The sequence below is a fragment of the Symphalangus syndactylus genome, chromosome 11 (assembly GCF_028878055.3).
Source record: "Symphalangus syndactylus isolate Jambi chromosome 11, NHGRI_mSymSyn1-v2.1_pri, whole genome shotgun sequence".
NCBI lineage: Eukaryota > Metazoa > Chordata > Mammalia > Primates > Hylobatidae > Symphalangus > Symphalangus syndactylus.
In genome coordinates, this window is record NC_072433.2 from 30,372,539 (window position 1) to 30,389,681 (window position 17,143).

Sequence of the window (17,143 nt, forward strand, 5' to 3'; positions counted from 1 at the left end):
GTATGAATACTTCTACAATTTGAATAGCTTTTATATTTCTTTAGTTGCAAAGCAAACTGAAGGTTGAACATCTTGGAATTTGACAGCAGTGTTCGCAATGAGTAACAGTATAAGATCCCTTCCATTGGGGCACAAGATTAGTTTTCCAATTGTGGAGTTTCTAGAGTATCAGATCACCTAATTATAAGTTGGGTAAGAATTGATCAGGAAGTTCCAAAGAGAAGGCAGCCTTGACTTAGGGCCTGCAGGTTTTGAGGATGACAGCATTCAGACAAATCAAATTAACTAAAATAATGTAAATGAATCAACATACATGAAATGTGTACCTCCTTCATGTAAACCATGCTTACCATATGTGAATTTTTTTCTGACCTTTAACGTTGTGTTTGCCCTGCCTTTAAATCTGATATTGTTTTTTGCCAATGTCATTAGTCAACATCTCTCCGTGTTTCTATGTAGTATATCTTGCTATGTCAATTTCACTGGGCCACAATGTGCCCAGATATTTGCTCAAACTCAAATGGGCAACATTGTCCTCAAATATTTGGCCAAATATTATTCTGGATATGGCTGTGATGGTGTTTTTGGATGAGATCAACACTGAACTGGTAGAGTGAGTAGAAGAGATTTTCCTTCCTGATGTGGGGAACCCTCACCCAATCAGTTCAAGGCCTGAATAGGACAAGAAGGCTGACCTTCCTGTGAGTAAGAGGGGGCTCTTCCTGCCTACCTGCTTTCAGCTGGGACACTGGTCTTTTCCTGCCTTCACTCCAACAGAAACATCAGCTCTTCTTAGGTCTCTAGCCTGCCAGATTTCAGACTGGAACTTAGACTGCTGGCTTTCTTGGCTCTCAGGTTTTTGGACTTGGACTGGGCCTATATCGTTAGCTCTCTGGGACTTCCATCTTGATGTCTGTAGATCTTGGGACATGACAGCCTTCATAGATGACTTTAAAATTCTTTTTACCACATCTCCTCAAATGGTTGTCTAGTTTCTATTTGGCACTACCATAGACAGGGTGCTGGCCACCTGCTGAGGAGGCATCCAAAAATACATATATATTTTTAGAAAATCACTTTCTTACCTTGTTCAGAAATTTTCCTTTCAGCTTGGCTTATTTACAACATTTCAGATAATTCTTTTTAGACTTTCACTTAACTAGCTCAGTTTTTCTTTTAGCCACCATTTCCTATTACCTTTTCTTATCGATCACAGAATTGTTCATTCTTATTTGTTGTAAATTATAATGCCCTCTTATTTGAAGCAGAAAGTCCCTCTTATCAAAGGTGTCAGTATAAGTCCGTGTATCCAGGTTCCTCCTTTGTATTTTCTTTCTCATCATTCATTAATGACATTCTGAGACTGTCTTCTAAATCTTTATATGTTTCATCTTCCCTGTGTTATGATATACAGAGCCATGTTATAGACCTATCAAAGGCTTCATGATCCCACATTTATGTGAAGCTGTATTAAATGTTCTTTGCCATTTATAAATATTTAAATAAGCCATTCTTTCCCGCATTCTTTTTTATTTTAACTCTGTCACACTCCCTACTATGTGTTTCCTTTTTCTCTGGTAACAGGATTCCTTCTGATTTTTCAACACATATATGTCAAAAACTGAGGCTATGCTCACTATTTCATCTGTGCCACAGGGGACTCTCTCAAGGTTATTGGCAATTTTAATTAATCAAATGGGTGGAGTTGGAGGCTGCTTTTTTGATTCTCAAGCTTCCGTTATTCAAGACAAGAAGATGTTGAATCAGAATTTTACAGCTTTTAAATACCGTTAGAAGATAAGAATCTGAGATCATAAGAAGCCAATTCATTTTGTACTACTGTTTCATTTGTTTAAAAATGCATTCCAATTTATTCATAAAGTGTCCTGATTAAGAGTAGGAGGAGCTCTTAAGATTTTCCATATTTCTCATTCCAGTCACAATGCTGAGCATAGCGTAGTTGTTCAAAACATGTTTATCAAACAAAGTTACTGATACAGGGTATTTGAGAAACAGGACTAAACTCGAGTCTTTGATATTTCTTTTATTACAAGAATTATAAATGTAAAAAAATGCAAAGGGCAAGTAAAAGAGCTCCATGCTTTTTATTGCAGTCAGTGTATTTTTAATGAAAAGGAAAGTTACTGTGTGAAAGGATGGAGCTCTATTAGCATACATTTAAACTTTTTCCAGTGTTAGCACTGTATTCTATTGTGACCTACCACTGGTTCTGATCCCGGTCAGCAAGCTGAGACGTTTTCCTTTGCCCAGGTAAGCCTCACCAACCCACTTTTCACCTCTCTTTCCATCCTCAATTTCTCCCTTTCTTTTTTCACATCTAAGTTCTGGACCCTGTGCTGTAATTCATCCAGTGCAGCAGCTATTCTCATTTCCATCTCAATGATTATACCAAGGACAGAAAATGCCCTTAAATTAATCCATCACACTGGCACAGGTTCTAATGAGTGGGAAATGCCAAGAATGATCCATTATCACTGCAATTGGAAAATTATAGTAGGATAGCTCAGCCTGACCAACCAGTAAAGCAAATCTCCAAAACAGACAGGGATGGCCAGATGTGGAAAGCAATCGGGTCTGGAGCTGCCTCAGTGGGGCACTAACTGATTTATATGTCCACAGAGCTATGCCTATCCACCTGTAGAGACATTACCCCAGAGTACCTGTGTGTGCTTATTCTGGGTTTTGAAAAACTAGATTGTGTTCCCTGAGTTGACTCTTAAAAGGTCACTTTACCAAAATGCAATGCCACAGTGCCCTCAAGTGGTCTCAAATGCTTAGAATACTTGTTTCCCTGGATGGTAGGATTCTTGCTAACATAAAAATCTTAAGAAATTTGTATGTTTGATTTTAAGAGAACTTAAAAGACATGAAGAACAACAATAACAATAGCAGTAGCAATAACAGAACAATAATAAAACCTGTCACATGCTTACTCTCATTTTTTAGTTGGTTTCCTTGATGCATAATTTTATCTCACTTTTCTCCCTACCCCTATTCTCTCTTTAATACTCCCGTGTTCCCTTAAGCTCACTCTGTGAAGGTAGCGAAAGAACCATTCCACCCAAGGTCTGTTTTGTCAGTGTTGTAGTCTGATGAGTAAGTAACACTACTTTCCTCCCCCACCAATTGCATGAAATAAACTCAAGAAAAACAGAGTAACAGACTCTCAGGTAAGTAAAAAACAATGTGAAGACAATCATAATAGTATCTTGGCCACAGATGAATATATACATTGTATATAATGTAAAGAATAATGTAAATATATTTTAATTGTTGGCTCTATTTGATTAATCAATTTAGCAATTGCATTAATCATTTAAAAATTTTGTTTTGAATATTTTTCTAATAATCAAGCCTCACAGATTTCATTAGGAAGAATGTAGTGGCAATTTTAAGGATGACTTTTTTTTCAGAAGAGATAGGTGTACCCATTTCTCTTTATTTTAATTTTAAAATACTATGCAATTCCAATAAACTCGAAGAATCACTGATCAAGGAATTATTATCAACGGTAAAAGTCTAGATGTCATGTTGAATAGTAATGAAGAGTAAAAATAAATAAAGTAAGCTAGGTTAGTAAATTGTATAGATATATATGTATATAGTGTAAATTACATTTTGTTTAGCTTACATAGATATATAATCTCTCTCACACACACATCAGCTATACACCTGCAACCCCTTTTGAGAAAGAAAAGAAAAATAAAATAAAAATAATAAAACTGCAGAATATTTTAATTGCATTCACCACAAAAGTGAAGTGGGTGAGAAGTCAAAGTTTGACCAAATAAATCAGAGTCTACATGAAGATAAAGGATGCTTGCACTATCCCCAAATCCTGAGTCATGATGCTCTTAGCTTATATGAATGATAATGAGAAAAACTAGAATGCAAATTTTTAGGTATTACTTCTAGACCTTATTTTCTTGACTATTATTCCACCAAAAGAAGAAAAGATTACTTTTTATTCACAAGGAGGAGGTTGAAGTAGCTCAGTAGCTCAACAAACTTACCTTTTGAGCTGGTCTTTAAGGATACCCATATTACACATCAGTTTAGAGCAAAGTCATCAGCATTAGATAAACTAGGAACAGAATCCAGACTCTGAAGTTTATTGCCCTGTGAGATTTTTTTTTACCTCATCTCTTCTTACATAAAATAAGAATACTTGACAATACTTACATTGTAAGATTCTTGCAAGAATTCAAAGCCACAATATCTGTAATTCTATGAACCTAAAAAAAAGGCTGGCAGTATAAGGCACAGTTCCCAATATAGTAAATACTCAACCAGTTTAATTTTAATTTTAATTCAACTTTATTTAAGATCATTTCAGACTAAAGGCAATGCATAAACAATTCATATATGTTGTTTGCCATATTAAGTACATTCCATGAAGTTCCAATCACAGGAAATGGATGAATGTTTAGTTTGGCTTGGTCTAAGTCAGAATAAAAGTGGATAGTGGAAGAAAAACTATTTTTAAATGATCTCAATTTATGTAACTTATTAATGGTTGCATGGTTTACTTGTGTTTTAGTGCTTTCATCTTAAAAACAAGAAAATGAAAAAAATAAAGTGTTTAGGAAACTCCTGGGATCATTTCAGTTACTAAAATATTCAACTTATTAATATATTTGATATATATATTTAAATATCTTAACATATATTTAGTATATAAAATATTTTAATACAAGAGATATGTCACATTACAAAGCCAGCATTAGCTCTCACAAAGTATACTATTATGCTAAATAAGCAGCTGTTAAGTGTTTGAAAATCTCATATTTTCCTCTTGATGGAAATAGTAATTGTAATTATGGTAAAGTAGTACCAAAATCTTTAAAAGTATATATTACATGTGACAGATTCTCTTAATTTTATCAATAAATAGTCAGTGACTGATGGTTACAAGGAATTTCCCTTTTTTTTAAAGAGTTGTTTGCTCACAGATTTTGTTCAATCATATTATCTAAGCATAGCAACCCTCCAGCTGTGCACCACAGCAGATCTACGTGAAGCATGTTCATACATCACACCAAGCACTGCGATGCTAGCCTTCCTCAGATCTGTTTAAATGCACCTTCTACTACTTCCATCTATGCCCCTCTGCTCCAGCTGAATCTCACTCTTTATCTCTGTCTGATCTTGACAGGCCATTTAATATTTCAAGTCATTGCTCTTGCTGTCCTGTCACTATACTGCTATTCTCCTCTTTTTGTACAACAACCTATTATCTGCAGCACTCATGCTAACTCTTTTATGTTGACTTCTGAAATCTCCTCAGTCAGATTTAATTGTTCTTTCCCTTGCCTTCTTAGAACACTTGGTGCTTTTCACTAATAATTGTTTTGCTTAGACTTATACAAATGACTCTATCCATACATTTCATTCATCCATAAATCCTTCCACTCATTCACATCTGGTGTTGAAATAAGTATTTGCTTTGCTGTGGGTAACAGAACAGTCTAAGGATTACAACCTCAGCCTTTGATTTCAGAGAGACGTGCCATGAGCGCTTACTCATTCATGTACCAGTCTGAACAATTTAACTGCTTCAATAGTTTACTCATCTGCAACATTTGGGCCAAATTCAGTATACTGACTTTACATGGCTGCAGAGAAGATTGATTTAAATGTTTTTAAAGTATTTCACCTGGAACTCAGCAAATACTCAATACGTGCTAGTAGCTGTCATAACTATTATTATTACCATTATATCTTTATATGCCAACTACCAATTTTGTATCTGTCATCTAGACTTCACTCTTCAATTTGAAACTTATACATCCAATTGTCTTCTAAGCAACTCCATTCTGTTATCTAATAGATATCTAAAATTAACCTCTCAGTGTTGGAACTCCTGACAATTTCCCTAAAACAAAAATTGCTTTCATTCTATCTCCATTAACTACTATGTATATATATATTTAAAATACTTCTACAAACTTAATGTACTTATTTATTTCTCTCAAATCTGTTATCTAATCTACTGGAAAATCATGTTGGTTCTTCTAACAAATATATCTAAGATCTTAACCATGGTACTACACTCCAAAGTGCATGAAAACCACTTTGATCTGAACCACTGTAATTCCTGACCTGGGCTATTGATTTTGCTTTTCTGACTGGTCTTCCTTATTTGGTCTTTGTTTACTTAAACATTATCAACCAAATGTATTTTGCTTTGTTTTGTTTAATTTTACCAACTCTGCCAAATTTTAGTTTACATATAATAAACTACACATAATTAAACTGTATACTTAGATGTTTTAACATAAATATACATCTGCAAGGCCATCACCACAATCAAAATAATGATATATCACCCTCAGAAGTTCTCTTCTACCCCTTTATAATTGGTCCCTCATTCATCCCTCCCTCCCTGAAAGCCAACCAATAAATTGATTTCTTTACCCCATACATTATTATTCTGAATAACAGAATAAGTAGTAAGGCTGGATCATATAGCAGTGTGTGGATAACTTTTTAGGAACTCCTGAATACTTTTTCAAAGTGGTGGTATCATTATTTTATGCCCACCAGTAGCATTTGAGAACTCTAACTGTTCAGTATCTTAGCCAAAATTTGGTGTGCTCCCACAGAAATCTTATCCTGAATTGTAGTTCCCATAATCCCCACATGTGGTGGGAGGGACCAGTTGGGAAATAATTGAATCATGGGAGCAGTTTTCCCCATGCTATTCTTATGATAGTAAGTTCTCAGGAGAGCTGGTAGTTTTATAAGGGTCTTCCCCCTTCACTTGGCTCTCATTCTTTTTCCTGCTGCCTTGTGTAGAAGGATGTTTGCTTCCCTTTCCGCCATGATTGTAAGCTTCATGAGGCCTTGCAGCCATGCTGAACTATGTCAATTAAATCTCTTTCCTTTATAAATTACCCAGTCTTAGGCAGTTCTTTATAGCAGCATGAGTATGGACTAGTACAGTTGGTATGCTCAGTCTTTTCAATTTTAGCCATTCTACTCTGTGTGCAGTTTTATTTCATTGTGATTAAAATTTACAATTCCTTAAAAAGGGTGGTTCCGAAAGAAGTAAAAAATAGAACAGAAGATACTAGAGGGTAGGAAGGATTGAGGGAAAGAAGGAATACATAGAGATTTGTTAAAAGATGCAAAATTATAGCTAACTAGAAGGAAAAAGTTATACGGTTCTACAACACTGTAGGATAACTATAGTTAGCAGTAATATATTATATGGTTTCAAATGGCTGAAAGGAGGATATTGAATGTTCCAAACCAAAGACATGATAAATGTTGGAGACAAGGGACATTCTAATTACCCTGATGAATCTGATCACTATACATTATATATATTGAAATATCACCCCATAAATATGTACAATTATTATGTGTCAATTAAGAAAATAAATGAATTTGCATTTCCGTAATGACTAGTGGTGTTGAGGACATTCTCATGTGCTTGTTTGATATTCATGTATGTTCCTTGGAGAAGGCTGTTCTGAAATTTTTCCCTTTTTTATAGATTGTTTTCTTTCTTGTTGAGTTTTGAGAGTTCTTGTGTGTGTGTGTGTGTGTGTGTGTGTATATATATATATATTTGTCTATGTATGGGGATTCGTTCCAGTACCCTTGCAGATAGGAAAAACCCATGGATGCTCATGTCCCTTATATAAAATGGCGTATTATTTTCATATAACCTACATTCATCCTCCTGTTATACTTTAAATCATTTTTAGATTACTTATAATACTGAATAAAATACAATGCCATGCAAATATTTGTTATAATACATAGGTTTTTGGTTTTTTGTTGTTGTTGTTGTATTGTTAACTTATATTTTATATTGTAAATGTTTTTGATCAATGGTTGTTTGCCATTGTGGATGTGGAACCCACAGATATGAAGGGCTGACTAGACATGTACTACATACACATATAATTATGTATGTATATTGGTTGTAATCTATAACCTTCCTAAACTGTCTTATTGTTTCTACTTTCTTTTTGTAGATTTAATGGGTTTCTCTACACAGACAATCATGTTGTCAAAGTGAATACACATTTTTTACTCTGTTTTATTTTCTTGCCTTATTTTACTGGCTGGACTCTCCAGAGCAGTGACAAAGAAAAGGAGTGACATCCTTATCCTGCTCCTGATCTTAGAGAAAGATAATTTAGTTTTTATCCGTTAAGTAGGATCTGTTTTGTTTTGTTTAGGAATAATTGTTGAAGTCTGTCAATGTTTTTTCTGTATTTATTAGCTGTGTGTATGTTGTTTTTCTTTTAAAATTATTAACAAGTTAAAATAATACATTTTATTACTAATTTTTAAATTATAGTTGAAACATATTAAATTTAATGCCATTAATTTAAGTTAATGTGTTAAATTAGATTGAATACCACTTGGTCATTATGAATTAGTCTTCTGTATATTATTAGATTCTATTTTTTGTAATGAATTTGTTTAGTTTTGTAAACAAATTTAGATTTGTTAATCACAAATTGAGTTGGAAAAAGTTTTTGCTGTTTTGATATCTGAAAGAGATTATTTAGAGTTGGTATTATGTTTTCCCTAAGTGTTTACACACATAGCTGCTATTTTTATATCCTTTGCTCCTGTTTGTAGATCTGTATTTCCATATAACATTTTCTTTCTGAGAAAGTCTTCTTTAACAATTCTTATAATACAAGGCTGCTGAGTCTTCTGGCAATGAATACTTGCAGCTTATATTCATCTGAGTAAGTCTTTTTATTGTCTGCTTTTTAGAAAAAATATTTTCACTGAGTATAGGTTGATAGCCTCTCCTCTCCTCTCCTCTCCCCTCCCCTCCCCTCCCCTCCCCTCCCCTCCCCTCCCCTCCCCTCCCCTCCCCTCCCCTCCCCTCCCCTCCCCTCCCCTCCCCTCCCCTCCCCTCCCCTCTCCTCTCCTCTCCTCTCCTCTCCTCTCCTCTCCTCTCCTCCTCTCCTCTTCTCTCCTCTCCTTTCCTCACCTCTCCTCTCCCATCCTCTCCTCTTCTCTCTCCTCATTTTTTTCTCTTCTTATCTATTCCTTTCTCCTCTCTTCCTCGCCTCTCCTCCCCTTGTCTTTTCTTATCTCTTCCTTCTCATTGCTCTAGTTGTTTGACTCTCTTTTTACTTGCCTTGTTTCTGATAAGAAATTGGCTATTAGTTGTTTTTTTTTTTTTTTTTTTTTTGAGATGGAGTCTCGCTCTGTCGCCCAGGCTGGAGTGCAGTGGCGCAGTCTCGGCTCACTGCAAGCTCCGCCTCCCGGGCTCATGCCATTCTCCTGCCTCAGCCTCTCCAAGTAGCTGGGACTACAGGCGCTCGCCACCACGCCCGGCTAATTTTTTTGTATTTGTAGTAGAGACGGGGTTTCACCATGGTCTCGATCTCTTGACCTCGTGATCCGCCCGCCTCGGCCTCCCAAAGTGCTGGGATTACAAGCGTGAGCCACCGCGCCCGGCTTGGCTATTAGTTTTAACTTTGTTTCTCTGTATATAAACTTCTCTGCATACTTTTAGATTATTTCTATCTAACTGGCTTTGGGAAACTTGATACTATGTGTCTTTATGTTGTATTTTCTGACATTTTTCTTTGCTGGTTTTTACTGGACTTCTTTTTATCCATGGACTTATATCTGTTACCAAATTTGAATCTTTTGAGGCTTTTTTCTCTTTTCCATACTCTTATTCTTCTCTTGAAACTCCCATTAAAGTATATTAAGTTTCTTGAATTTTTTTCCAGAGCTCACCAATGCTCTCTTCATGGAAAGTGTCTCATTGCAGTAAGCTGGTTAATATGGTTGGGCTTGCCTCATTTGATTTTCATCTTTGAGTGCTTACTGTTCCCGATTACCTGGTGTCTAGAGTCTTGATATTTATTGATTCATATATACAATATGGATATCCTTTATCTGAAATATTTGATACCAACATAGTTTTGAATTTGTATGTTTTTAAATTTTGGATATTGCATATACATAATGAGATTTCATGGGAATTGCACCCAAGTCCAGACACAAAATTTATTTTATATTTTATATGCTGAAGATAATCTTATAAAATACTTTTTATTAATTTTGGGTATTAACAAAGTTTTGTACAATGAACCACAAGAAAGCAAAGGTGTCATTATCTAGTCAACAATGTGGGCAATCTGTGGTTTTTGGCATTATCATCATTCCTGACTCTGAATTTATATGCTACTGATAAGCAATCATTGTTTAATAATTATTCACACGTAAATGCTTAACAGTAAAATATATGACATAGTATTAATATAGTAAAAAATAATGTGTTCCAGTTTACTAAGCAGCATAGTAACATCACCAAAATATCTGTATCTCCTGTCAAACAATAGCAACAATGAACAATGGCAGGCTTTCAATCTCCACATCCAGTGCTGTGTTTTGATTGAAAGGTTACTATACTCTGCATTTTATTCTTTGTTGTTTTTGGTGATAAGAAACATCAGAAACAGTTGAGGGATCAGGAAGTGGGTGCTCTAGGGATGAGGAGGAATTCTGCTGGAAGGGCTTTTTAAAAGGCTTCCTCCAGAGTCATCTATGAATCATCTACCTCATTAACATGTTTGTCTTAGATGTCACTCTTTGATTTTACAAATTGACATCATTTCTTGTTCTGCTATAAATGCACATTGCTATAGTCCTTCAATAAACCCACAACAAATTTTTATCATGAGGCACTTTTTCTGCAAAGTTAAACAATGTCATCTTTATAGTCACTCTTACAACAATCACCTTGATTCAGAGCCACCTCAGCTATTTCACCATTAGTCAATAAACAAACAAATAGAGCCTCATTATCAATGTTAAAATTTTCTTTGATATCCACTTCTTCCAGCATACAGGCACCCTGAAGGTAAAAATTTTGTACATGTAAGGAAGTCAGACGTCATTTTTCTTTTCTCACTGGATGTATGGAATCCTTCAGTCACCTTCTTGTTCACATCGTCATTGAACTTGGTTGCAGGCCAGAGGTTATGCCTGGCATACACAACTGTCTGTATCCACTGTGTTCCGCATGCTAGCAACAGCATGCATACCACCCTTCATGCTAAGCTCCTTTCGAAATTCTTCCACATCCATGCCTCTGTTCACTGATGCTAGCATGCTGTTCAAGAAAGTGATTTCATATTTACTCTTCATTGATGTAAGGATACCATGGCCACATGGCTGAATTAACAAAGTCATTTATGGGAGAAACCACATGGCATAACCATTATTTTTGATGAGAAGTTCAGCTGAATGATGAGCAGAACAGTTATAAAGAGATAAAACCTTGCAGTTATCATCCAGTCCAGCTTCCCTGCAGTGAGCATGAGCTGCTGGTAGAAAATGTTTGTGAAACAAATCCCAACACAGATATTCAGTCCTTGGCATTTTTAATTCCTGTAGGGGTGTCTCATCAGCTGTAGTCAGTATCTTTCTGGAGCAATAACATCAAAACAGTGATGTTTCATCAGCATTATAGACTTGTTCTGGTGTCAGATTTTCTTTTTTTTTTTTTTTTCTTTTCAGACAGAGTCTCACTCTGTCACCCAAGCTAGAGTGCAGTGGCACAATCTCAGCTCACTGCAACCTCCACCTCCTGGGTTCAACAATCCTCCCGCCTCAGCCTCCCAAGTAACTGGGATTACAGGCGCACACCACCACACCTTGCTAACTTTTTTGTATTTTTCAGTAGAGACGGGGTTTTGCCATGTAGGCCAGGCTGTTATCAAATCCTGGCTTCAAGTGATCCACCTGCTTCGACCTCCCAAAGTGCTGAGATTACAGGTGTGAGTCATTGCGCCCAGTCTGGTGTCAGATTTTAATCAGTGATGACTTTGGCAAACTCATAAATGAATTTCAGTACTATTTTGTGGTCAGTTGACACTTTATTACCACAGATCTTTACAATCATTATTTTGTGTCTTTTCTTAAATTTCTACAACCAGCCTGTTGAATATTCACAGTTCCCTTCAGTTTTCAATTTATCATAATAGATCTTTGCTTATTTCATTATCAGCATACCATTAGGTGGCATGTGTTCACTGTGATGTTAATAAATTCACTCTTTCAATACATAATGATCTTCATTTTTAACATTATTCAGTACTTTTCTACTTTTTATCAAATTATGTTTATCACTTTTAGCATAGGACTTCGACAGTTTATTAACTCTGATTTCTTCACATCCTATATGGTGGTCATTGCAAAACCATATTCTTCTGTAGGATGTTTTATACTTACATTACTGTCCAGTTTTTCCAACAGTTTCACTTTCTGTGCTATAGATAAATATAAACACTTCCTATTTTTCTTATCTCTGTTACCCATAAATGACAGTATATTTATACCACAGAGCAAAGTGAGTGATGCATTTAGATCTTGGTCCCATGCGCATCTTTGTGAGGGACATGCCATTATTTGCTCTGCCCAGCACATGTGACATTTTATTAGCCTTTGTGGGCATGCTTGCATGGGGTAAACTTGTGGTGTACAGCAAAGACATACCCAGCTGAAAGGCTGTGGGAAGGTCTATTTTCCCTTGGAAATGCTTAATAAACTACATGTTGTGAGCTTGTGTTTTGACTGTGACCAATCACAGGAGGACAGGTGTGGAATTTTCCACTTGTGATGTCATGTCAGTACTCAAAAAATTTCAGATTTTGAAATATTTGGGGTTTGGATTTTTGGTTTAGGGATTCTCAATCTGTACATATATTTACTTTTTATGGTGGTCGGGGGAAGGTAAAAATGGCTTCCTTTCTTTATCCAAAAATAATATTGCCAACAGTACCTTTAAATTAGTACAACAGTCATACATTTCTCTGCTCAAAATGCAGCAATGACTTCCACTTCCTTCAGAGATAAAATCAAGTTTCTGCTAATAATGGCCTACATGCCTATAGAGGTTTTCTCTATTATTTTCTTTCTAAACTTATTCTCACTATTGCTAACTCTACTTCAGCTACATTGACCTTTCTAATGTTACACAAACATTTCAGTCATTCTCCATCCCGAGAGCTTTTGCACTGGATAATATCAATATGCGGACAGGATCTTCTCCCTCCTCCCAATCTCCTTTGTTAACATCTCCGGCAAATATTTGCTCATTTGTCACTTCTCTATGAAGTCTACCTTGACAACATCTCATTTAGTATTATAAGCTTGCCTCTCTTCTCTTTTTCTGATCCATATTACTCTAATCTACATTTCAACATTTTTTTCTATAACACATATAACTTTGTCACACACTAATTAATTTAACATGCTAATTATTTAGACATTTTTTGTCTTCACTTATAACCATCCTCCTGCCAGCAGGTATGCCCCATTAGGACAGGGCTTTGTGTATTGTTTTTTCCATATGCATCTCTATCCTGGTTGCTATAGCTCAAAATTATTTGCTGAGTAAATCAGTAAATCCTGCAATTTTACAGGACAATTACTTAGTATAGCACATTCAGATGAATACCTCATACACTGCTATCAAAAGGCTTAAAATCTAATGGAGGAAACTGACGATGACATTAAATGAGACTTAGTAGAGTGGTTTTGCAAACTCAGCTCCACAGTTAGGGCATGATCTTCTTGAAGATAGAAAATAGGACTATTTTTCCTGTAGGACTAGTGATCTCCATATAGTAAATTCTTGAAAAGGCCTTGATGTATTTATTTTATTTTAATTTCTTGCAGGCTTTTTGTATTAGATGCACTTCACTGATGCAAAAGCCTTCTTAGAAGAATACAGCAGAACATAAGTGTAGAATCTCTGATTACCAGAAGGGGTACTACCAGGAATAAAGATTTAAGGACTAACCATAAACTCTAGGTATACGTAAGGATAAGAATAATTTACTTTATTTACTCTTTTTAGACAAAATAATGAAATTGAACTCCTATCTTTTGAACTCCTATCTTTTGTCATACATAAAAATCAACTTAAATAATTTAAATACTTAAAATCTGAAACTGTAAACTCGTAGAAGGGAGCATAGGGAAAAAGCTTTAGAACACTGGTTTTGGTAATTATTTCATAAATATGGTACCAAAAGCACAGGAACAAAAGCAAAAATATACAAGTTAGACTACATCAAATTAAAAACTTTTACATGGCAGAGGAAATATTCTGTAGGTATAGAGGCAATCTACACAATGGGAGACAATATTTGAAAACCGTATATCAAATAATGGGTTAATTTCCAAAATATATAAGGAACTCCTACACCTCCATAACAAAAAACCAACTAGCATGCTTCAAAAATGGGCAAAGGACTTAAATAGACATTTCTCCAAAGAAGACATAAATAAAAGCATACAGGTGTATGAAAAGGTGTTCAATAATGCCAATATGAGGGAAATGCAAATCAAAACCACAATGGGATATTACCTCTCACCTGTTGGGATGGTTATTTTCAAAAATAATATAATAATAATAAGATAAAAGTGTTGTTGATATTGTACAGAAATAGCTCTTGCACACTGTTGGTGAGAATGTGAAATGATGTAGCTGCCATGGAAAATATTATGGAAGTTCCTCAGAAAAAAATACTTAAAAATAGAGCTAGTATATAATTCAGCAATCCCATGTCTGGGTTTATATCCAAAATAACCAAAATCAGGACCTCAAAAGATATATACACTTAGTTTTCACTGCATAATTTTTCACAACCAAGACATAAAAGCAACCCAAATATCCAACAGTATATTAAAGAATAAAGAAAATGTGGCATATATATGCAATGACACATTATAGTTGGCCTAGAAAGGGGGTACTCTATATTTGCAACAATATAGATTGATCTGGAAGACATTATGCTAAAGAAAATAATTCAGTCATAGAAGGACAAGTGCTACATGATTCTGCTTACATTAAACTCTTAAAAGCAGAAAATAGAATGGGGATTTCTGGGATATAGGGGAGGTGAGAAATGGGAAGCTGTTCTTCAACGTGTAGACAACTGCAGTTATACAAAATAAATAAATTCTAGCTATTTGCCTTATTCCTATATATAACAATATGGCATTGTGCTTAGAAATATTTTTAAATGGTAGATCTTATGTTAAGTGTTGTTATCACACGTGCACACAAACACACAAAGCAAAGGAATACACACACAAATATTTGTACATAGTGAATATGTGTATATTCTTCAAAGCGGTGAGAATATCAAGGGTGTATACATATGTCCAAACTCATCAAATGGTATACATTAAATATATGTAGTTATTTTTTATATCCACTATACCTCAAGAAAACTGTAAAAAAAAAAAAGAGTTTGAACTCAGTTTCAATAGTTAGTATGACACTGGGGTCTGGAAAAGATTACTCTTGCTGAAATTGTTTACTCCTTTTTGCTGCAGGCCTGAATTTTTGAACAATTAGGGTAATAATAAACCTAGTTAAAGAGAAGAAAAATGTGTACTTTTGGAAAACCAGAGATAGTAGGAAATGGGGTTGGATGTTGTGCAGGTACCTTTGATATCACAGGAAGCTAAATTTTGCACTCAGTACTTGGAGTTTTCACCAAGTTGTAGGTTGGTCAAAATATTTGGGGCCCAGTAGGTTGGTCAATGCATGATGTGCAATACACATCACATATTGTGGAGGCTCACAGAGTTTGTATTTGCAGAGCTCCTAACATATGTTGTGCTCTTGACCAAGTGCTGAACAATGTATTTAGATAGGAAGGATGCTCATGGTTGGCCCTGACATTGTTCATGCCCAACCAACTCCAGAGTCTGTTCTGTTCAGCATATATTGAGTAGCTAGCACTGGGGAGACAATATCTGCTCCAGAGTTACACGGGTAACATTTCAGAGACCACCTTCACCTCTCGCCTTCCCTTTGCTGGACTTGTATAAAGAAATAGAATAGTTCCATATTTATTGCTTTCACCAAGTTCCGTCCCATTGGTAAATTCCTAAAATTGATAGATTTTTAGAAGTGAAAACCTCATCTGCATGACACATTCAGATTGAAGAGACAGTCTAGTTAGTCTGGTTTTACAGTTAGTTTTTCCAACAATGCTCTTTCTTTGATTGCCTCCTGAACTCTAGCATAAAAGAGGAGATGGTGTCCTTACTTACTCAAGGTATCTGTTTTAGAGTGTCATAGCCCTTTCTCTATCTTTCTCAGGGTAATGGAGAAAACTCAAGATGATAAAGAGAACTCAAAAATAAAGCAAAACATTGAGTTGAGAGAAAGATAAATAGAGAAAATACACACTAGGCCAGATATTGTTCTGGGCTCTGGGAAGATAAAAGAATAGACAACTTTTATAAAGACCTCAGTATGCATCTTCAGGCATGACTGTAAGTGACTTTTATTTATTAAGTCCTTCAATCTTCACAACAGCTCTATAAGATGGGATTTCTTTGTATTCCCATTGCCTAGATGAGAAAAGGCAAGGCACAGGGAGGTTACATATTATCCCCAGGCTTCACGAGTATAAAAGAGAGGGACCCACAAGTCTGACTGCAGAGACTGCCTCTTAATTAGTCTATGCTCCAAAGAATTCAAAGGGCTCAGCATGTAGTTTTAAGAGCTTTCAAAACATAGAAAGGAGACAGATAAATATGTATTTTAGTTTCAATAGTTATGGATGGCATGAATGATGACCTCTGTGGACACGAGAGTGTGTTTAAACTATCATTCATCTGTGTCTCCACCTCCTCTCTGTTTTTCTTTTCAAATGAAATATTTACTTTGAAGTGGGTTTCTAAATGTCATCTGTTACATACTTTCTGCACTAGTCTTAAACTCTTAAATGTTGCTTGCAGTTGTGTAGGAGATTCTGGGCTGGAATGCTGGACAAGAATGAAATATTAATTTAATAAGCTGAAAATTGACATTTCTTTTAGGAATAATTTGGTTAGTGAGCATTTCTGATCATTTCCTACATGATTAAACTGTATTTTTTTTTCAAGAAGATAATGGGCTTAATTCTACCATGACAAGTAAGATCAAGGCAGCATATAAGTACCTGACTATTATGTCAATAAGTTTGTTTTGGATAAAAATTTGATTTTATATTTTTATTATTATTAATGATTATTAGCCAGTTACCAAAGGGAAATTTACTTTTCAGTAGTATCCAGAATAAAGAAGACATAGATTTTATTTATTTTATTTTGT